The sequence below is a fragment of the Macaca fascicularis genome, chromosome 9 (assembly GCF_037993035.2).
Source record: "Macaca fascicularis isolate 582-1 chromosome 9, T2T-MFA8v1.1".
Classification (NCBI taxonomy): Eukaryota; Metazoa; Chordata; class Mammalia; order Primates; family Cercopithecidae; genus Macaca; species Macaca fascicularis.
In genome coordinates, this window is record NC_088383.1 from 104,645,809 (window position 1) to 104,665,881 (window position 20,073).

Here is a 20,073-nt window from a genome sequence, read left to right on the forward strand (position 1 = left end):
ATCAGGGGGCTTCTGGTTAGGTTCAGCAGGAGATTGGAGGCTGGGAAGAGAGCAAGATCTGGTATTTATTCCTCAGCTCCTTCCCTGCTGGGCCATGGACTGGCAGTGGCTGTACTCCTTAACTGAAGGTGTAGCCAACCCTATGAGCCCCCTCCCCATGTCCTCAGCCCTCACCATTCCTTATGCATGGTGGTGGCTTCTTCTTTTGAAAATACCTGCCACTCTCTACCTCATGGCTTTTTCTGGCCCTAGAAACATGCTCAGCCCATGTGCAGGACCTGCCAGAGGTTCTGGATAGATGCTTTCTCCAGGGAACACCCCTTAATGAATGATGTGTAGGAATTGGTGGATAAATATCTCTGTTTCTGTTCCCCTGAGTTGGAACAGCTATGAGCTGTATTCTACACCCATTTCCCAGTGGGTCCCTATCAAAACAGAGCCCCAGATGCACTCAGTGGTGATCTCCTAATCTATGCATTCTGTATTGGCTTCTTTCCCTGCCCTGTCTCATTTACCCACTTACTTCCAGTGCCTCCTGGAATTGCCATCAAAATTTGCTAGTAGTGCGCAAATCCTTGCTTCAAGTTCAACTTCTAGGGGAACACAATCCAATAGAGAAGCCATAGCTTGTATAAGACAGCTGCCTCCTATAACCATAGCTTGCTCTACACATTCTGAGAACTTCTTCCTCCTCTTATCTCTTCAGGCTAGGCGTAGTCACAGAAACACATTGTTGCTAGCACCAGATGATTCACCATCCCTTATACATACAGCTGCAAGATAGACTGGGCAGTGTAGTCTTTATGCTGAGTGTGGCTAACACTGGATATTCTTTTTTTTTTTTTTTTGAGACGGGGTCTCACTCTGTCACCCAGGCTAGAGTGCAGTGGCGCGATCTCGACTCACTGAAAGCTCTGCCTCCTGGGTTCAAGCCATTCTCCTGCCTCAGCCTCCCGAGTAGCTGGGACTACAGGTGCCCACCACCACGCCTGGCTAATTTTTTGTATTTTTAGTAGAGATGGGGTTTCACCGTGTTAGCCAGGATGGTCTCGATCTCCTGACCTTGTGATCCACCCGCCTTGGCCTCCCAAAGTGCTGGGATTACAGGCGTGAGCCACCGCACCCAGCCAACATTGGATATTCTTTTAGTTAGGAAGAAGGTAAGAATTAGAGGAGTGGACATCTTGTTTTTTTTTTTTTTTTGAGACAGAGTCTTGCTCTGTGACCCAGGCTGGAGTACAAAAAACATCTCGGCTCACTGCAACCTCCACCTCCTGGGTTTATGCTGTTCTCGCGTCTCAGCCTCCTGAGTAGCTAGGATTAGAGGCACCTGCCACCACGCCTGGCTAATTTTTGTATTTTTAGTAGAGATGGGGTTTCGCCATGTTGGTCAGGTTGGCCTTGAACTCCTGACCTCACGTGATCCACTTGCCTTGGCCTCCCAAAGTGCTGGGATTACAAACGTGAGCCACCGCATTCAGCCAGAGTGGACATCTTTTAGTAACTGCAACAGAGGCATGTTTCAAATACTATAAATTTTTGAGACACATGAGATAATTAAATGATTGACAACAATACTAATTAGGCCAGCAATGATTACAGTGCTATTGCCACCATAATGTCAGTACAAGGTTGGGGTTATTGGTTGCTGTCAGGATGGTGGCTGTTAGAAAAGAGCTTGTTCTGCCCTGGATGTATTCTTCATGGAGGCGAAGTTCTTGCAATTTTTCTGTAGTGCCAACCTGATGACACACTAACCATGTACTTCTTAGTTACAACAAAGTTTTTAAACACCCAGCCGCCTAACTTACTTTGTTTCTCATCTCAGGCATTGCTGTGACAATATTTACACTCAGTTGTAGCAAAAATAAAAATTTTCTTTTTACATATCAATGAAAATTTGTAGGGGCTGATGGGAGGGATTTGCTCTCCCAAATGCAGTGGTTGTGAATCCCCATGTTAAGTATTTTAGGAAATATAAAATAAGTAATAAACAGACTCTTCCCTCTGGGACTCCAGGTTTGGTAGTAATGGAGGATGGGGCGAGGAGCGAAGAGAAATTCTGTGTGGGAGGAAATGATAACACAAGCGTGAGTGGCAGAAATCTTTGTTAAGATGTTAATCATTGTGGGTTCCCAGTCCTACCTTGGCTCATTGTCAACATTATGCAAGCTTCCCTAAAGAAATAAGGTAATAGGGAAGAATAAAGGGGTACCTTTGAAGACCAAGAAAGAGTGGAAGTTTTGGGTCACTGGGAAGGGATGAAGGTTGGTGGGCCTATGGGTAATAGGGACTCTTGCCTGTTCCGTGGTCATGTCCTGCTGGGTAATACATCAGAAAGGACAGCTGCATGGTGTCTCAGAGATGCTCCACTCCAAGCACCAGGGCGTCCAGCTGAGGCAAAGTCCCCTCACCACACTCCCCCTTTCCTACTTAGCATTGGAACAGAAAGGTTGGGCAGGGAGAATATCACACGGGATCAAGGTAGGTGTGAGATTAGAAACCCTTCTCCCAGTTTCTATAGATGCACTTTCCCCAGATTCTGGTGTAAGCCAAGGAGGTAAGAGGACTCCAGTAATGACAGTTTGAATTTCCTGCCAGCTCAGAGAGCCAGAGACTTGAGATGAATTTAAGTTGATATAAAAAAAATAAAGAGCAGAATTTTTTGGACACCTACATGTGGTGGAGTAAGATGGAATTTGCTCCATGCATAAAAAAACAGAGACAAAAAGGGCAGAATATGGCAAGGGCTCTAGGGGAGGCTAAGCAATGGAATGTAGCTATAATAAATCATGACATGTTATTTGCAATTTGGGAACATTGCAGTCTCTTCTCCACAGAGCTTCTTCCAACTGGGCAGAGGAAAGAACAGTTAAATGGAGAAGGGAAGGAATGATTTTCTCTCGGATTCTTTTCTTGCTTGCTCCAATTTCATAACATAAAGTACAACAACAAGTAACTGTACATGTAGTAAGTGTTTATTAGTCAAGTATTAAGAAAATAGTCTGTTAATTCCTTCTTTTATGGTAGTCATATGTCACACTGATTTTTATGTCACAAAATCCATATTGCCCATCCTCTGGATTATAGAGACAGACACAACATTGTTTGGTGTCAGTGTCAAGGCATCATGGCACACACGGTGAAGATCCCTTCGCCCTTCTATTTCTCCATCTCATAGACTCCTTTGTTATTCTGCAGGCTTCAGAGCAGAGACCTCTGTGCAATTTGTGTTTTTCCTGGAAGAAATTACAGTTGGGTGGGTAGGGTTTACAGGCATTTTCTACATAGAATCTGTATTTCCTGGATTCCAAAGCACTTGATGAAAATAGATTTTTTTTTTTTTTTGAGATGGAGTCTTACTCTGTCTTGACCAGGCTGGAGTGCAGTGGCACGATCTTGGCTCACTGCAGCCTCCACCTCCAGGATTCAAGCAATTCTCCTGTCTCAGCCTCCTAAGTAGCTGGGACTACAGGTGTGTGCCACCGCACCTGGCTAATTTTGTATTTTTAGTAGAGACGGGGTTTCACCATGTTGGCCAGGCTGGTCTTGAACTCCTGACCTCAGGTGATTCACCCCCACTGGGCCTCCCAAAGTGTTGGGATTACAGGTGTGAGCCACCATGCCTGGCAAAAATAGATTTTTAATGTTTGGAATTCAACATGTGTCTTTCAGTCAAAGTCAAAAGAAATCTATTTGTTTCCAGAGAATCTCAAGTTATGCTGTGTTTGTCATTGTGTACAAGTATGCTTAGTATTTCATGGAAGATATCATTTAATCTGATCGCCAATGCAGATAAGTTATTTGTAACAGTACTTGATGCAGGTAAATTTTAATTCTAGACCTCCAATTGGCTTTTAAAACCTTTTAAATATTTAATACAATTCAGCAAAAACTAAACTTTATTTATTGATTTAATTTTTTTCTTTGTTTGTTTGAGATGGAGTCTCGCCCTGTTGCCCGTGCTGGAGTGCAATGGTGCAGTCTCGGCTCACTGCAACCTCCACCTTCTGGGTTCAAGTGATTCTCTTGCCACAGCCTCTAGAGTAGCTGGGATTACAGGTGCACACCACCACGCTTGGCTAATTTTTTATATCTGTAGTAGAGACAGGGTTTCACCATGTTGTCCAGGCTGGTCTCTAACTCTTGACCTCAGGTGATCCACCCTCCTTGGCCTCCCAAAGGGTTGGGATTACAGGCATGAGCCACTGCGCCCAGCTGACTTTATTTTTTAATGTGGAAGATTGCCTGATCTAGCTGAACAATGAATTTTAAAACAATAAGGGTTGTTACGTACTTTGGGCTATGTTAGAAAATTTTCAAAGTTGTCGTTTGTTTGTTTGTTTGAGATGGAGTCTCACTCTGTCACCCAGACGGGAGTGCAGTGGCACGATCTCAGCTCACTGCAATGTCTGCCTTCCTGATTCAAGGAATTCTCCTGCCTCAGCCTCCAGAGTAGCTGGGATTACAGGCTCATGCCACCATGCCAGGCCAATTTTTGTATTTTTAGTAGAGACGGGGTTTCCTCATGTTGCCCAGGCTGCTCTCAAAACTCCTGGCCTCAAGTGATCCACCTGCCTCAGCCTCCCAAAGTGCTGGGATTACAGGTGTGAGAGCCTGTAATCTGGCTAGAAAATTTTCAAAGTTTTGAGCAATGTGTTTGACCAATTCGTGTGCTGAAGAAGAGTTTTGCTTGGGAATGGTACAACTATTAAAAGTTTCTAGCTAACCTTTTCCCCTAAAATGTTTATTGAAATGTTTAATATTTAACAGAAGTAATATGAAAATATATAAAGAAAAAGTTAATAACCCCCTTTCCCACCCCTCCAGCCATTTTCTCTTCTGTTCCTCCCTCAGAGGAGGATTCTTGTCCATCTTTTTTCATGCTCTTGCATGATGTGCATATATGGGATTTTTGTTAAAATGTAGCAATGACGGTTGCGCACACACACCCCCTCAGATCTCTTCACTATTTCTGTGCACTCCGACTCCTTGTGTAGTTATCTTCCCAACAGCCCAGCTCTGCATCACTTTATGAGCAAATGACCTTCAGGTTACTGGAATGTGCTTCATTTGTGCATACCGGAGGCCATAAGTGCTTATGAATTTATGCTTCCACCCCCCAACCGTTAACTAATGACTGATAGGTGCAAAAGTATAAACTTCAGCTCTTGCCCCCCTCATAAGTATAATTTGGTCAATCACTCCAGGTAGTTTCCTAGCTTTGGTTTGCTTTTTGACACTAAAAACAATGCTATCATATAAAACTTTCTACATATATTCTATATATTTACCAAAAGTATTTTTTTGTGTGTGTGAAAGAGAGCCTCCACTTGAGTCTACTAAAGTTGAACTAAGCCACTTTCTACAATATTGAGATAAAGTGTTGGAGCTGGAAGTATGAAGAGGGATTTATGGGGGGCTAGGCAAATGAATCTTTGTCCTTTCAACAAGTATTTACTGTCCTCCTACTATGTGCAGGCTCTGTGTACAGTCTACTATTCAGTGCAGGACAAAACAGAAATGGTTCCTGCCCTCACAGAGCTCGTCTAGTGGGGGAGTAAGATATTAAGCAATGATGTCATGTGTAAATCTTTGCAAATTGAATAAGTGCTATGAAGAATGAATAGAAGGTGCTCTGTGAGAATTAATTGGGGGCCTAATTTAGAAATAGAAAAACCTCTCTGGAGAATTGACAGTAGAAAAAAAATTAAAGCTTTTTTTTTTTTTGAGACAAAATCTTGCTCTGTCCCCCAAGCTGGAATACAGTGGTGAGATCTCAGTTCACTGCAAACTCTGCCTCCTGGGTTTGAGCAATTATTCTGCCTCAGCCTCCTGAGTAGATGGGATTACAGGCGGCTGCCACCACTCCTGGCTAATTTTTTTGTATTTTTAGTAGAGACAGGGTTTCACCATGTTGTCCAAGCTGGTCTTGAACGCCTGACCTCAGGTAATCCACCTGCTTCGGCCTCCCAAAGTGCTGGGATTACAGGCTTGAGCTGCTGCACCCGACCTAAAAATTAAAACTTTTACCCAATGTTTAAGTTATTTACACAGCCCTAAAATTCATTCTAAAGAATTTTATTTTGTATTTATTTGAATTGAATAGATTTGGAATTGAGCTTTGCTCCAACTCACAATGGCTGCGGAACAGCCACCTTTGCTGCAGAATTCCTCTCAAACCCTTATGATAGAGCAACAGGAAATCTGTAAGTATGACAGGTGGCCAAATTAGCTGGAAAAATGTTTGACTTGTAAATGTATCATGCTGGGGTATCTGGAGCATCTGAATCCCACCACCGCCACCACTCTGTAAGAGGAAAACCTGGTGGAACAAATTAATTGAGGGCTGGGACTTCTCGGGTAGGGAGAAAGGAAGGGAGGGAAGATGAAGGAGACCAGGAGAGGATCTCAATGTCCGAAAAAGTCCCTGGTACATGGTAGGTGTCCAGTAAATATTTATTGAATAAATGATTGCACGAATGATGCTCAGCAGGGGTATATTGCACATGGACTGCCCAGCAGCCTCATAGGGAGAAAATGCTGTTTTGCATTAGCCCCTGGAATCTCTATGTGTGCTTGGTAGTCTGATGATTAGATTGGTAATGTCTTGTGCCTGCCTTGATTTCTAGATGGTAAGGGCTCAAATAAGAATATGAACCAGCTTTTCCCAAGATGGGGTAATTGTCAGATATTAATGAAACATGGCAGTAGGCATACCTAGGGCCAATACAGAAGTGAGGAAGGCCCCTTGCTTGGCCAGATCAGGAGTCACTGTCCAGAGGTTTAGATCCCATCATTTTCCTGCACCAAAGCTGGATGTAGTGGGCAGTCAGCAGGGAGCCAAGGACTTGTGTGTGGTCAGGGTCAAGAAAGGCAAAATTGGTCAGAGAAATGCATACCCTGTTGGTGAGATGGAGAAGACCTATTCCTTCTCACCTCAAACCAAGACTCACCGTAAATATGCTATACATAATCATGATGATCTCCTGACTATTTTGAGTAGCTTGCCAGAAGGGTAAGATGAGAAAAGAGATCTAATTTACATTTTTTAAAATGGCAATTAGAGGGAGATCACAATAGCCAAAAAAGATTAGCTATTTATTAAGCACATATGCACACTCTGGTTAGGTGCTGTGGGATATTGGAGGATTTAGATGGGGAGGAGAGAAAAAGAATTTGCACTCAGACTCCAGAATTTGAAATCACACGTTGGATTGTATACACAGGTACACTTCAGAGATATTGCAAGTTCAGTTCCAGGCCACCATAATAAAGCAAGTTACACAAATTTTTTGGTTTCCCAGCGCATATAAAAGTTATGTTTACATTATATTATATATTATATTATAGTCTATATTTGCAAAAGTACAATGTATATACCTCGATTAAAAATACTTTATTGTTGGCTGGGTGCGGTGGCTCACGCCTGTAATCCCAGCACTTTGGGAGGCTGAGGTGGGTGAATCACGAGGTCAGGAGATTGAGACCATCCTGGCTAACATGGTGAAACCCCGTCTCTACTAAAAACACAAAAAATTAGCCAGGCGTGGTGGCAGACGCCTGTAGTCCCAGCTACTTGGGAGGCTGAGGCAGGAGAATGGCGTGAACCCGGGAGGTGGAGCTTGCAGTGAGCCAAGATCGCGCCACTGCAGTCCAGCCTGGGTGACAGAGCGAGACTCCGTCTCAAAAAAAAAAAAAAAAAAAAAAAAAGACAACAGTGAAGTTTGCCTCATCAATTGACTCTTCCTTTTATGACAGATTTATCTGTAGCATGTGATACTGTTTGATAGCATTTTATCCACAGTAGGACTTTCAAAATTGGTGTCAGTTGTCTCAAGCCCTGCAGCTGCTTTATCAAGTAAGTTCATGTAACATTTTTTTTTTTTAAATTATACTTAAAGTTCTAGGGTACATGTGCACAATGTGCAGGTTTGTTACATATGTATACTTGTGCCATGTTGGTGTGCTGCACCCATCAACTCGTCAGCACCCAGAAACTCGTCATTTACATCAGGTATAACTCCCAATGCCATCCCTCTCCTCTCCCCCCTCCCCATAATAGGCCCTGGTGTGTGATGTTCCCCTTCCAGAGTCCAAGTGATGTCATTGTTCAATTCCCACCTATGAGTGAGAACATGTGGTGTTTGGTTTTCTGTTCTTGTGATAGTTTGCTGAGAATGATGGTTTTCAGCTGCATCCATGTCCCTACAAAGGACACAAACACATCCTTTATTATGGCTGCATAGTATTCCATGGTGTATATGTGCCACATTTTCTTTTTTATTATTATTATACTTTAAGTTCTAGGGTACATGTGCATAATGTGCAGGTTTGTTACATATGTATACTTGTGCCATGTTGGTGTGCTGCACCCATCAACTCGTCAGCACCCATCAACTCGTCATTTACATCAGGTATAACTCCCAGTGCAATCCCTCCCCCCTCCCCCCTCCCCATGATAGGCCCTGGTGTATGATGTTCCCCTTCCCGAGTCCAAGTGATCTCATTGTTCAGTTCCCAACTATGAGTGAGAACATGCGGTGTTTGGTTTTCTGTTCTTGTGATAGTTTGCTGAGAATGATGGTTTCCAGCTGCATCCATGTCCCTACAAAGGACACAAACTCGTCCTTTTTTATGGCTGCATAGTATTCCATGGTGTATATGTGCCACATTTTCTTAATCCAGTCTGTCACTGATGGACATTTGGGTTGATTCCAAGTCTTTGCTATTGTGAATAGTGCTGCAATAAACATACGTGTTCATGTGTCTTTATAGCAGCATGATTTATAATCCTTTGGGTATATACCCAGTAATGGGATGGCTGGGTCATATGGTACTTCTAGTTCTAGATCCTTGAGGAATCGCCATACTGTTTTCCATAATGGTTGAACTAGTTTACAATCCCACCAACAGTGTAAAAGTGTTCCTATTTCTCCACATCCTCTCGAGCACCTGTTGTTTCCTCACTTTTTAATGATTGCCATTCTAACTGGTGTGAGATGGTATCTCATTGTGGTTTTGATTTGCATTTCTCTGATGGCCAGTGATGATGAGCATTTTTTCACGTGTCTGTTGGCTGTATGAATGTCTTCTTTTGGGAAATGTCTATTCATATCCTTTGCCCACTTTTTGATGGGGTTGTTTGTTTTTTTCTTGTAAATGTGTTTGAGTTCTTTGTAGGTTCTGGATATTAGCCCTTTGTCAGATGAGTAGATTGCAAAAATTTTCTCCCATTCTGTAGGTTGCCTGTTCACTCTGATGGTAGTTTCTTTTGCTGTGCAGAAGCTCTTTATTTTAACTAGATCCCATTTGTCAATTATGGCTTTTGTTGCCATTGCTTTTGGTGTTTTAGACATGAAGTCCTTGCCCATGCCTATGTCCTGAATGGTATTACCTAGGTTTTCTTCTAGGGTTTTTATAGTATTAGGTCTAACATTTAAGTCTCTAATCCATCTTGAATTAATTTTCATATAAGGAGTAAGGAAAGGATCCAGTTTCAGCTTTCTATTTATGGCTAGCCAATTTTCCCTGCACCATTTATTAAATAGGGAATCCTTTCCCCATTCCTTGTTTTTGTCAGGTTTGTCAAAGATCAGATGGCTGTAGATGTGTGGTATTATTTCTGAGGACTCTGTTCTGTTCCGTTGGTCTATTTCTCTGTTTTGGTACCAGTACCATGCTGTTTTGGTTACTGTAGCCTTGTAGTATAGTTTGAAGTCAGGTAGCGTGATGCCTCCAGCTTTGTTCCTTTGACTTAGGATTGTCTTGGCAATGCGGGGTCTTTTTTCGTTCCATATGAATTTTAAAGCAGTTTTTTCCAATTCTGTGAAGAAACTAATTGGTAGCTTGATGGGGATGGCATTGAATCTATAAATTACCTTGGGCAGTGTGTGCGCCACATTTTCTTAATCCAGTCTGTCACTGATGGACATTTGGGTTGATGCCAAGTCTTTGCTATTGTGAATAGTGCTGCAATAAACATACGTGGGCATGTGTCTTTATAGCAGCATGATTTATAATCCTTTGGGTATATACCCAGTAATGGGATGGCTGGGTCATATGGTATTTCTGTTCTAGATCCTTGAGGAATCGCCATACTGTTTTCCACAATGGTTGAACCAGTTTACAATCCCACCAACAATGTAAAAGTGTTCCTATTTCTCCACATCCTCTCCAGCACCTGTTGTTTCCTGACTTTTTAATGATTGCCATTCTAACTGGTGTGAGATGGTATCTCATTGTGGTTTTGATTTGCATTTCTCTGATGGCCAGTGATGATGAGCATTTTTTCATGTGCCTGTTGGCTGTATGCATGTCTTCCTTTGAGAAATGTCTATTCATATCCTTTGCCCACTTTTTGATGGGGTTGTTTGTTTTTTTCTTGTAAATTTGTTTGAGTTCTTTGTAGGTTCTGGATATTAGCCCTTTGTCAGATGAGTAGATTGCAAAAATTTTCTCCCATTCTGTAGGTTGCCTGTTCACTCCGATGGTAGTTTCTTTTGATGTGCAGAAGCTCTTTATTTTAATTAGATCCCATTTGTCAATTATGGCTTTTGTTGCCATTGCTTTTGGTGTTTTAGACATGAAGTCCTTGCCCATGCCTATGTCCTGAATGGTATTACCTAGGTTTTCTTCTAGAGATTTTATGGTTTTAGGTCTAACATTTAATTCTCTAATCCATCTTGAATTAATTTTCGTATAAGAAGTAAGGAAAGGATCCAGTTTCAGCTTTCTACTTATGGCTAGCCAATTTTCCCAGCACCATTTATTAAATAGGGAATCCTTTCCCCATTCCTTGTTTTTGTCAGGTTTGTCAAAGATCAGATGGCTGTAGATGTGTGGTATTATTTCTGAGGACTCTGTTCTGTTCCGTTGGTCTATATCTCTGTTTTGGTACCAGTACCATGCTGTTTTGGTTACTGTAGCCTTGTAGTATAGTTTGAAGTCAGGTAGCGTGATGCCTCCAGCTTTGTTCCTTTGACTTAGGATTGTCTTGGCAATGGGGGGTCTTTTTTGGTTCCATATGAACTTTAAAGCAGTTTTTTCCAATTCTGTGAAGAAAGTTATTGGTAGCTTAATAGGGATGGCATTGACTCTATAGATTACCTTGGGCAGTATGGCCATTTTCACAATATTGATTCTTCCTATCCATGGGCATGGAATGTTCTTCCATTTGTTTGTGTCCTCTTTTATTTCACTGAGCAGTGGTTTGTAGTTCTCCTTAAAGAGGTCCTTCACATCCCTTGTAAGTTGGATTCCTAGGTATTTTATTCTCTTTGAAGCAATTGTGAATGGAAGTTCATTCATGATTTGGCTCTCTGTTTGTTTGTTACTGGTGTATAAGAATGCTTGTGATTTTTGCACATTGATTTTGTATCCTGAGACTTTGCTAAAGTTGCTTATCAGCTTAAGGAGATTTTGGGCTGAGATGTTGGGATTTTCTAAATATATAATCATGTCATCTGCAAACAGGGACAATTTGACTTCTTCTTTTCCTAATTGAATACCCTTGATTTCTTTCTCTTGCCTGATTGCCCTAGCCACAACTTCCAACACTATGTTGAATAGGAGTGGTGAGAGAGGGCATCCCTGTCTTGTGCCAGTTTTCAAAGGGAATGCTTCCAGTTTTTGCCCATTCAGTATGATATTGGCTGTGGGTTTGTCATAAATAGCTCTTATTATTTTGAGATATGTTCCATCAATACCGAATTTATTGAGAGTTTTTAGCATGAAGGGCTGTTGAATTTTGTGAAAGGCCTTTTCTGCATCTATTGAGATAATCATATAGTTTTTGTCTTTGGTTCTGTTTATATGCTGGATTACGTTTATTGATTTGCATATGTTGAACCAGCCTTGCACCCCAGGGATGAAGCCCACTTGATCATGGTGGATAAGCTTTTTGATGTGCTGCTGGATTTGGTTTGCCAGTATTTTATTGAGGATTTTTGCATTGATGTTCATCAGGGATATTGGTCTAAAATTCTCTTTTTTTGTTGTATCTCTGCCACGCTTTGGTATCAGGATGATGTTGGCCTCATAAAATGAGTTGGGGAGGATTCCCTCTTTTTCTATTGATTGGAATAGTTTCAGAAGAAATGGTACAAGTCCTCCTCGTACCTCCGGTAGAATTTGACTGTGAATATATCTGGTCCTGGACTTTTTTTCGTTGGTAGGCTATTAATTATTGCCTCAATTTTAGAGCCTGCTATTGGTCTATTCAGGGATTCAGCTTCTTCCTGGTTTAGTCTTGGGAGAGTGTAAGTGTCCAGGAAATTATCCATTTCTTCTAGGTTTTCTAGTTTATTTGTGTAGAGGTGTTTATAGTATTCTCTGATGGTAGTTTGTATTTCTGTGGGATCGGTGGTGATATCCCCTTTATCATTTTTTATTGCGTCTATTTGATTCTTCTCTCTTTTCTTCTTTATTAGTCTTGCTAGTGGTTTATCAATTTTGTTGATCTTTTCAAAAAACCAGCTCCTGGATTCATTGATTTTTTGGAGGGTTTTTTGTGTCTCTATCTCCTTCAGTTCTGCTCTGATCTTAGTTATTTCGTGCCTTCTGCTAGCTTTTGAATGTGTTTGCTCTTGCTTCTCTAGTTCTTTTAATTGTGATGTTAGGGTGTCAATTTTAGATCTTTCCTGCTTTCTCTTGTGGGCATTTAGTGCTATAAATTTCCCTGTACACGCTGCTTTAAATGTGTCCCAGAGATTCTGGTATGTTGTATCTTTGTTCTCGTTGGTTTCAAAGAACATCTTTATTTCTGCCTTCATTTCGTTAGGTACCCAGTAGTCATTCAGGAGCAGGTTGTTCAGTTTCCATGTAGTTGAGCGGTTTTGATTGATTTTTTTAGTCCTGAGTTCTAGTTTGATTGCACTGTGGTCTGAGAGACAGTTTGTTATAATTTCTGTTCTTGTACATTTGCTGAGGAGTGCTTTACTTCCAACTATGTGTTCAGTTTTCGAATAAGTGTGATGTGGTGCTGAGAAAAATGTATATTCTGTTGATTTGGTGTGGAGAGTTCTGTGGATGTCTTTTAGGTCCGCTTGGTGCGGAGTTGAATTCAATTCCTCATGTAACATTTTAAATCCTTTGCTGTCATTTCAACAATGTTCACTGCATCTTCCCCAGGAATAGATTCCATCTCAAGAAACCAGTTTCTTTTCTTATCTATAAGAAGCCGTCCTCATCTACTCCAGTTGTATCATGAGATTGTGACAACTCAGTCACATCTTCAGACTCCACTTCTAATTCTAGTTTTCTTGCTATTTCTACCTCATCTGCAGTTACTTCCTTCACTGAAGTCTTGAACCCCTCCAAGTCATTTATGAGGGCTGGAATGGACTTCTTCCAAATTCTTGTTAATATTGATATTTTCACCTCCTCCCATGAATCACGAATGTTCTTAATGATATCTAGAATGGTGAATCCTTTCCAGAAAATTTTTGATTTACTTTGCCCAGATTCAACAGAGGAACTATCTATGGTAGCTACAGCCTTGTGAAATGTGTTTCTTAAGTAATAAGACTTGAAATTACTTCTTGATCTGTGGGCTGCAGAATGAATGTTGTGTTAGCATGCATAAAAATAACATTCATCTTCTTGTACATCTCCATCAGAGCTCCTGGGTGATCAAGTGCATTGTCAATGGACAGTAATATTTTGAAAGGAATATTTTTTTCTGAGCAGCACGCATCAACCGTTAGCTTAAAATATTCAGTAAACCATGCTGTAAACAGATTTATGGTCATCCAGCCTTTTTTGTTCCAGTTATAGAGCACAGGCAGAGTAGATTTAACATAATTCTTTTTTTTTTTTTTTTTTTGAGACAGAGTCTCTGTCACCCAGGCTATAGTGCAGTGGCATAATCTTGACTCACTGCAACCTCCACCTCTTGGGTTCAAGTGATTCTCGTGCCTCAGCCTCCCGAGTAGCTAGGACTACAGGCATGCACCACCAAGCCCTGCTAATTTTTTGTATTCTTAGAGATGGGATTTTACCATGTTGGCCAGGCTGGTCTCGAACTACTAACCTCAGGTGATCTGCCTGCTTTGGCCTCCCAAAGTGCTAGGATTACAGGCGTGAGCCACCGTGCCTGGCCAACTTAATGTAATTCTTAAAGGCCCTAGGATTTTCAGAATGGTCAATTAACAATGGCTTTAACTTAAAGTCACCAGCTTCATTAGGCCCTAACAAGAGAGTCATCCTCTCCTTTGAAGATTTGAAGATTGAGGCCGGGCGCGGTGGCTCAAGCCTGTAATCCCAGCACTTTGGGAGGCCGAGGCGGGCGGATCACAAGGTCAGGAGATCGAGACCACAGTGAAACCCCGTCTCTACTAAAAATACAAAAAATTAGCCGGGCGCAGTGGCGGGCGCCTGTAGTCCCAGCTACTCAGGAGGCTGAGGCAGGAGAATGGCGGGAACCCGGGAGGCGGAGCTTGCAGTGAGCCGAGATCGCGCCACTGCACTCCAGCCTGGGCAACAGCGTGAGACTCCGTCTCAAAAAAAAAAAAAAAAAAAAAAAAAAAAAGATTTGAAGATTGACTTCTCCTCTCTAGCTATGAAAAACTCTACTGACCCCCAGAGGATGAAGGGCCTAATATGGCATCCAAGCTGGCATCTTATTCTAAAAGAAGGCTATTTCATTTACATTGAAAAGCTGTTGTTTCGTGTAGCCACTTTCATCAATGATCTTAGCATGCTCTTCTGGATACCTCGCTGCAGCTTTTCCATCAGCACTTGCTGCTTCACTTTGCACTTTTACATTATGGAGATGGCTTATTTTCTTAAACCTCATGAACCAACGTCTGCTGGCTTCTGACTTTTCTTCTGCAGCTTCCTCACCTCTCTCAGCCCTCATAGAACTGAAGAGAGTAAAGGTGCTGCTCTGGATTAGGTTTTGGCTCAAGGGAATGTTGTGACTGGTTTGATATTCTATCCAGAACACTCAGACTTTCTCCATATCAGTAATAAGGCTGTTTCTCTTTCTTATCATTTGTGTGTTCACTGGAGTAGTGTGTTTACTTTTTTTAAAGAACTTTTTCTTTGCATTCACAGCTTGGCTGTTTTCTGCAAGCAGGTTAGCTTTTAGCCTATCTCAGCTTTCGACATGCCTTCCTTGCTAAGCTTAATCATTTCTAGCTTTTGATTTCCAATGAGAGATGTGTGACTTTTCCTTTTACTTGAACACTTATAGTCCATTGTAAGGTTATTAATTGACCTAATTTCAATATATTGTGTCTCAAGGAATAGGGAAGCCCAAGGAGAGGGGGAGATAGTGGGACAGCCAGGGAGTGGAACAATCAGACCACAAACAGCAGTTATCAATTAAGTTCACCATCTTATATGGGCATGGTTCATGGTGCTCCAAAACAGTTACAATTTTAATATGAAACATCACTGATCCCAGATCATCATAAGAAGTATAATAACAATGAAAATTTTTAAATATTGCAAGAATTACCAAGATGTGCTACAGAGACATGAAGTGAGCACATAGTACTGCAATAATGGCAGTGATGGACTTGTTCAATGCAGGGTTGCTACAAACCTTCAATTTGTAAAAACTGCAATGTCTGTGAAACACAATATAGCCAAGCGCAAGCAAGTGGAGTAAGCCTGTAAGAAACATACAATATGAAAAGTCAGCAGTGTGAGGCATTAAGCAATTCCCATGTTGCTGGGCACTTATGAAAGGCTCTTAGAATTTGGAGGAGAGAGAGTTAGCGGGAAGACTTGAAAGATTTAAGGTTTGAGCCAGACCCTGCAGGATGAGCTGAGAGAATCATCTTAGGCTAAGTAATGATCTCAAAAGTGTGAAAATTACTATTACTATAATCTTTTTCTGTTCTCCTATTTCTTCAGACTTTACTGGCCCCCAGAGGATGAAGGGCCTAATGTAAAGGAGAACAGGAGGCCTGATTTTGGCATTACTTCAAAGATTTGTCACCTTTGGCTGATCTCTGCAAAGGCGGAGGCATTAACAGCAACATAGGAGCTTCCTGCTATAGACTGGTCTGGTATTGTGGGATATTATTGTCCTCAAAAGCTGGGCGTGTGGGCCATGCTGATAAGGTCATCGGCATCAGTCTAAGGGCCATGTGTTCTTCAAAACTTTCCACTGACTCTTAGGAACAGCAAGGTCCAAAAGTGGAACACAGAGATTTATGCTGTTTGGAGTCTTGATTGCTTGGCAAGTATTAATACAATTCTGGGGCACTTAAGTTGGTCAGTGTGGTAAATTTTGCTCAACACCAGCTTTTCTGCCTCTCAGAGCTACTTTAAGTTCTCTGGCGATGTTCCCAAATAAGGGTAACCCCGTCTGGAGAAGCCTAGGCCTTTTCCTTCCTTTTGTTATTTTTTTTCAAGTGCTGCAACCAGCAGTCGGTACTCCTTCCTGCCCTCCCCCCGGGGAGTTGCTGACTTCTCCCCAGTGACATGTATTTGGAAACTTTTTAAGATACTAGAAAATCAGCTTAGAGACTTTCTTTTTCTTTTTCTTCTTCTTCTGTTTTTTTTTTTTTTTTTTTTTAGACCAATGGGAATATTGCGTGTCGTGGATGGAAAGATTTGAATACTACTATGTTTTCACATTGAGTTCAATGTAACAAGGCCATTTCCGTGTCTTGGCACACAGCCTGAGTTAACTTTGCTTGGCTGGATGTGGACACAATGAATTCTGTTTGAACAAGAAATCATGTGTAACAAATGCTTATGCAAAATCATGTCATGTCATTAAAGTAGTTACTTTAAGAAAGATGGGCTTCACAACAGCTGCAGTTAAATATCTATACACTGTTAACATATTTTTAAAAATAAACTTTTAATTATAGAATAGTTTTCAATTTACAGAAAAGTTACGAAGATAGTACAGAAAGTTACCAGGTACTCTCTACCCAGTTCCCTGATTATTAACATCCTATATTAGTGTGGTACATTTAATACAATAAATGAACCAATATTGATACCTTAATATCAACTAAAGTCCATACTTCATTCAGATTTCTTTAGTTTTTACCCAATGTTCTTTTGTGTCCCAAGATTTCAAATTGCATTTAATCTTCATGACTCCTTAGGCTCCTCTTGGCTGTGAGAATTTCTCAGACTTTATTTTTGATGACCTTAGCAGCTTTGAGAAATACTGGTCAGAAATTTTGTATAATGTCCTTCAATTGGGATTTGTCTGATATATTTCTCATGATTAGACTCGAGTTATGTACTTTTTGGAGGAAGACCACAGAGTGCCGTTTTCATCACATCATACCAAGGATATGAGTTATCAACATGATTTATTACTGTTGATGTTGATCTAGATGGCCTTGCTGAGGTAGTGTTTGTCAGGTTTTTCCACTGTAAAGTCACCCTTTCTTACTCTTTTTCTCTGCTGCACTCTTTGGAAAGAAGTCACTAGGCAGGCCATACTTAAGGAGTGGGGAGTTATGCTTTACCTCCTAGAGAGTGGAGTATTTATGTAACTCATTTGAAATTCTTCTGTACGGATTTGTCTATTCTCTCCCATTTGTTTATTTAATAATTCATTTGTTAAATATTCTATTTCATAAATACACTAATAGTCTTAATAGTCTATTTCAGTATAGACTCATAGATATTTATTTTATACTTTGATTATCATTGAATACGATTCTATTTTATTGTTCAAATTATTCTAATTTTGGCTATTGGAAGCTGTATTGGCTCCTGTGTCACTTTGACACACCCCATCATTGTACATCATTGTAAGCTTTTTTTTTTTTTCTTAATTACTTTCTTACTTTCTGGCCCCACAAGATACTCTAGGATTACCTTGTAATATTTCCTGTCCCCAGCCTAGAGTCAGCTGTTTATCAGGGGAATTCTGGTTCCTTTTACTGGAGAATGGTTATAGAAACAAAAATCTGGGGGTTAGATGTACTTATTGCTACTGGAGTATCATTGCTTATAGGCCCACTCAGCTGACAGAGCAAGAAAATATAGATGTATTTTAAACCACATACATATATATATATATATATATATATATATATATATATGCACAATGATAAATAGTTCTACATTTATTCATATGTATCCCTATTAAGGTAAACCTGAGTTCATACTGATGTCTGTAACCTTAATCCATTACCACATGGATCATTCTAGCCATTTCCCCTTACTTGTCTATAACCTTCCACTCCAATAGTGAGAAGCCTGACTCTTATTGTCTGTCATCCATTTATGTAATTTTCTGATTCCAGTATACATGTATAGTGGTTTCAGAATTATGAATCTTGGGAAACAGAGTAATGTACTTTTATACAGTTCCTTTTGCCTTTGGTCTTACAGACTTTACTCATATCTAAAGTGACTTAGGGCCGGGAGTGGGGACTCATGCCTGTAATCCTGGCACTTTGGGAGGCCAAGGCAGGTGGATTGCTTGAGGCCAGGAGTTCAAGACCAGCCTGACCAACATGGTGAAACCCCATCTTGACTAAAAATACAAAAACTAGCCAGGCGTGGTGGTGTGCTACTTGCGAGGCTGAGGCACAAGAATTGCTTGAACCAGGGAGGCAGAGGTTGCAGTGAGCCAAGATCATGCTACTGAACTCCAGCCTCTGTGACAGAGTGAGACTCTATCTCAAAAAAAAAAAAAAAAAAAAAAAAAAAAAAAAAGTGACTAGGTTAGCACCCTTAGCACCCTTTTCCTCTACTTCCCTCTGTGAGGTGTTTCACACATTTATAATACAGTTCCATTATTTTGTCACAATTTACATTTCATTCTGGGCTCCCTTGACTTCCTGAATAATTTTTGAAAACTTTGTATGGGTTAAGGTTTGTTCTTTGTGATTTAAAGTTCTATAGATTTTGACAAATGCGTATTGTCATGTATCTACTATTACAGTATCATACTGACAAACTTTATCACTCAAAAAAATCCCCTCTGCTTTGCCTATTCAACCTTTCCCTACCCTGATGAATCTTTGGTAATCACTCATCTATTTATTGTCTCTCCTTAAATTTAGCAGTTTTTAAAAAAATTTAAAGTTTTAAAAATATTTTTAGGTTTGGAGCTCTAATAAATTGATTGATCTTTCATAGATAATGAGTACTTTGTTTGAAAATGAGTATTTTTGACCTTAAATTATAGCTTTTATCAATTATACTTGGCAATTCACAGATTTGGGTTTGTGTTTTGAAGTAGCAATAACATCTTACTTTTTTTTTTTTTTTTTTTTAGAAATAGAGTCTTTCAGGTTGGAGTGCAGTGGCACAATCATAGCTCACTGCAGCCTTGAACTCCTGGGCTCAAGTGATCCTCTTGCCTCAGCCTCCTGAGTAGATGGGATATAGACATAAGCCACCATGCCCAGCTAATTTTTTAATTTTCATTTTTTAAAGATGAGATCCATTATGTTGTCCAAGCTGCTCTCCTGGCCTCAAGCAATCCTCCTGAATTGGCCTCCCAAAGTGCTGGGATTACAGGTTTGAGCCACTGCACCTGGCCAATCTTACCATTTTTGATGAAGTGACAGTCACTTATTATCTTTGCAGACCTTTGAGACATTTAGACAAATTGAGGCACTTGATGTGGGGAGTAGGATAAAGGAGTTAAAGGGGATATTTCAACAGAACATTTATGTAAGAGAATCCACTCATGCAAGGCAAGAGAGAAGTAGTAGTTATAGCTAAAAAAATTAAGGTAATGCCTACACAGCACTGACTTCATTGAGTACTAGAGCTGGGTTAGATACTTGCCGTAGCATAGGATTTTCATTTCAGTTCAACAAACTCTCACTGAGTGTCTGCTCTGCTTGAAGCTGCTGTGCTGTGTACTCTAGGCTTACCTTCTCCTGCTGCCACGTTGGGTTGTGTACTTTCACTTTGGAAAAGTTGGCCATTCTCCGACATTCAAGGGCTTCCCCAAGCTCAGTTAGGGCATTCCTCCCTGACTACCTGGAAATAGGAAGACATGGGTGATGTCAGGTCATACTTCAGTCCCTCTCCCAACATGGCCTCAGTCCCACAGCTGCTAGTTGAATACATAGAATCACTTAACTTTGGGAAAAGGGGTGGAGAGGCCCTTTGTGCTACAGAAGG

The 20,073-nt window shown here is 40.8% G+C and overlaps 1 protein-coding gene and 1 long non-coding RNA gene across 5 annotated transcripts in view; one reads left to right on the forward strand and one right to left on the reverse strand.

The window, feature by feature from the left end:
- The window catches only part of ENTPD1 (ectonucleoside triphosphate diphosphohydrolase 1), a 206,512-nt gene that overhangs the window by 34,617 nt on the left and 151,822 nt on the right, over positions 1-20,073 (forward strand). The window lies entirely within an intron of this gene.
- On the reverse strand, positions 2,961-19,955 carry LOC135964913 (uncharacterized). Its single transcript, XR_010577650.2, has 2 exons — positions 19,821-19,955; positions 2,961-3,239 (listed from the first exon to the last, which is right to left on the reverse strand). It is a non-coding gene; the product is annotated as an uncharacterized lncRNA (long non-coding RNA).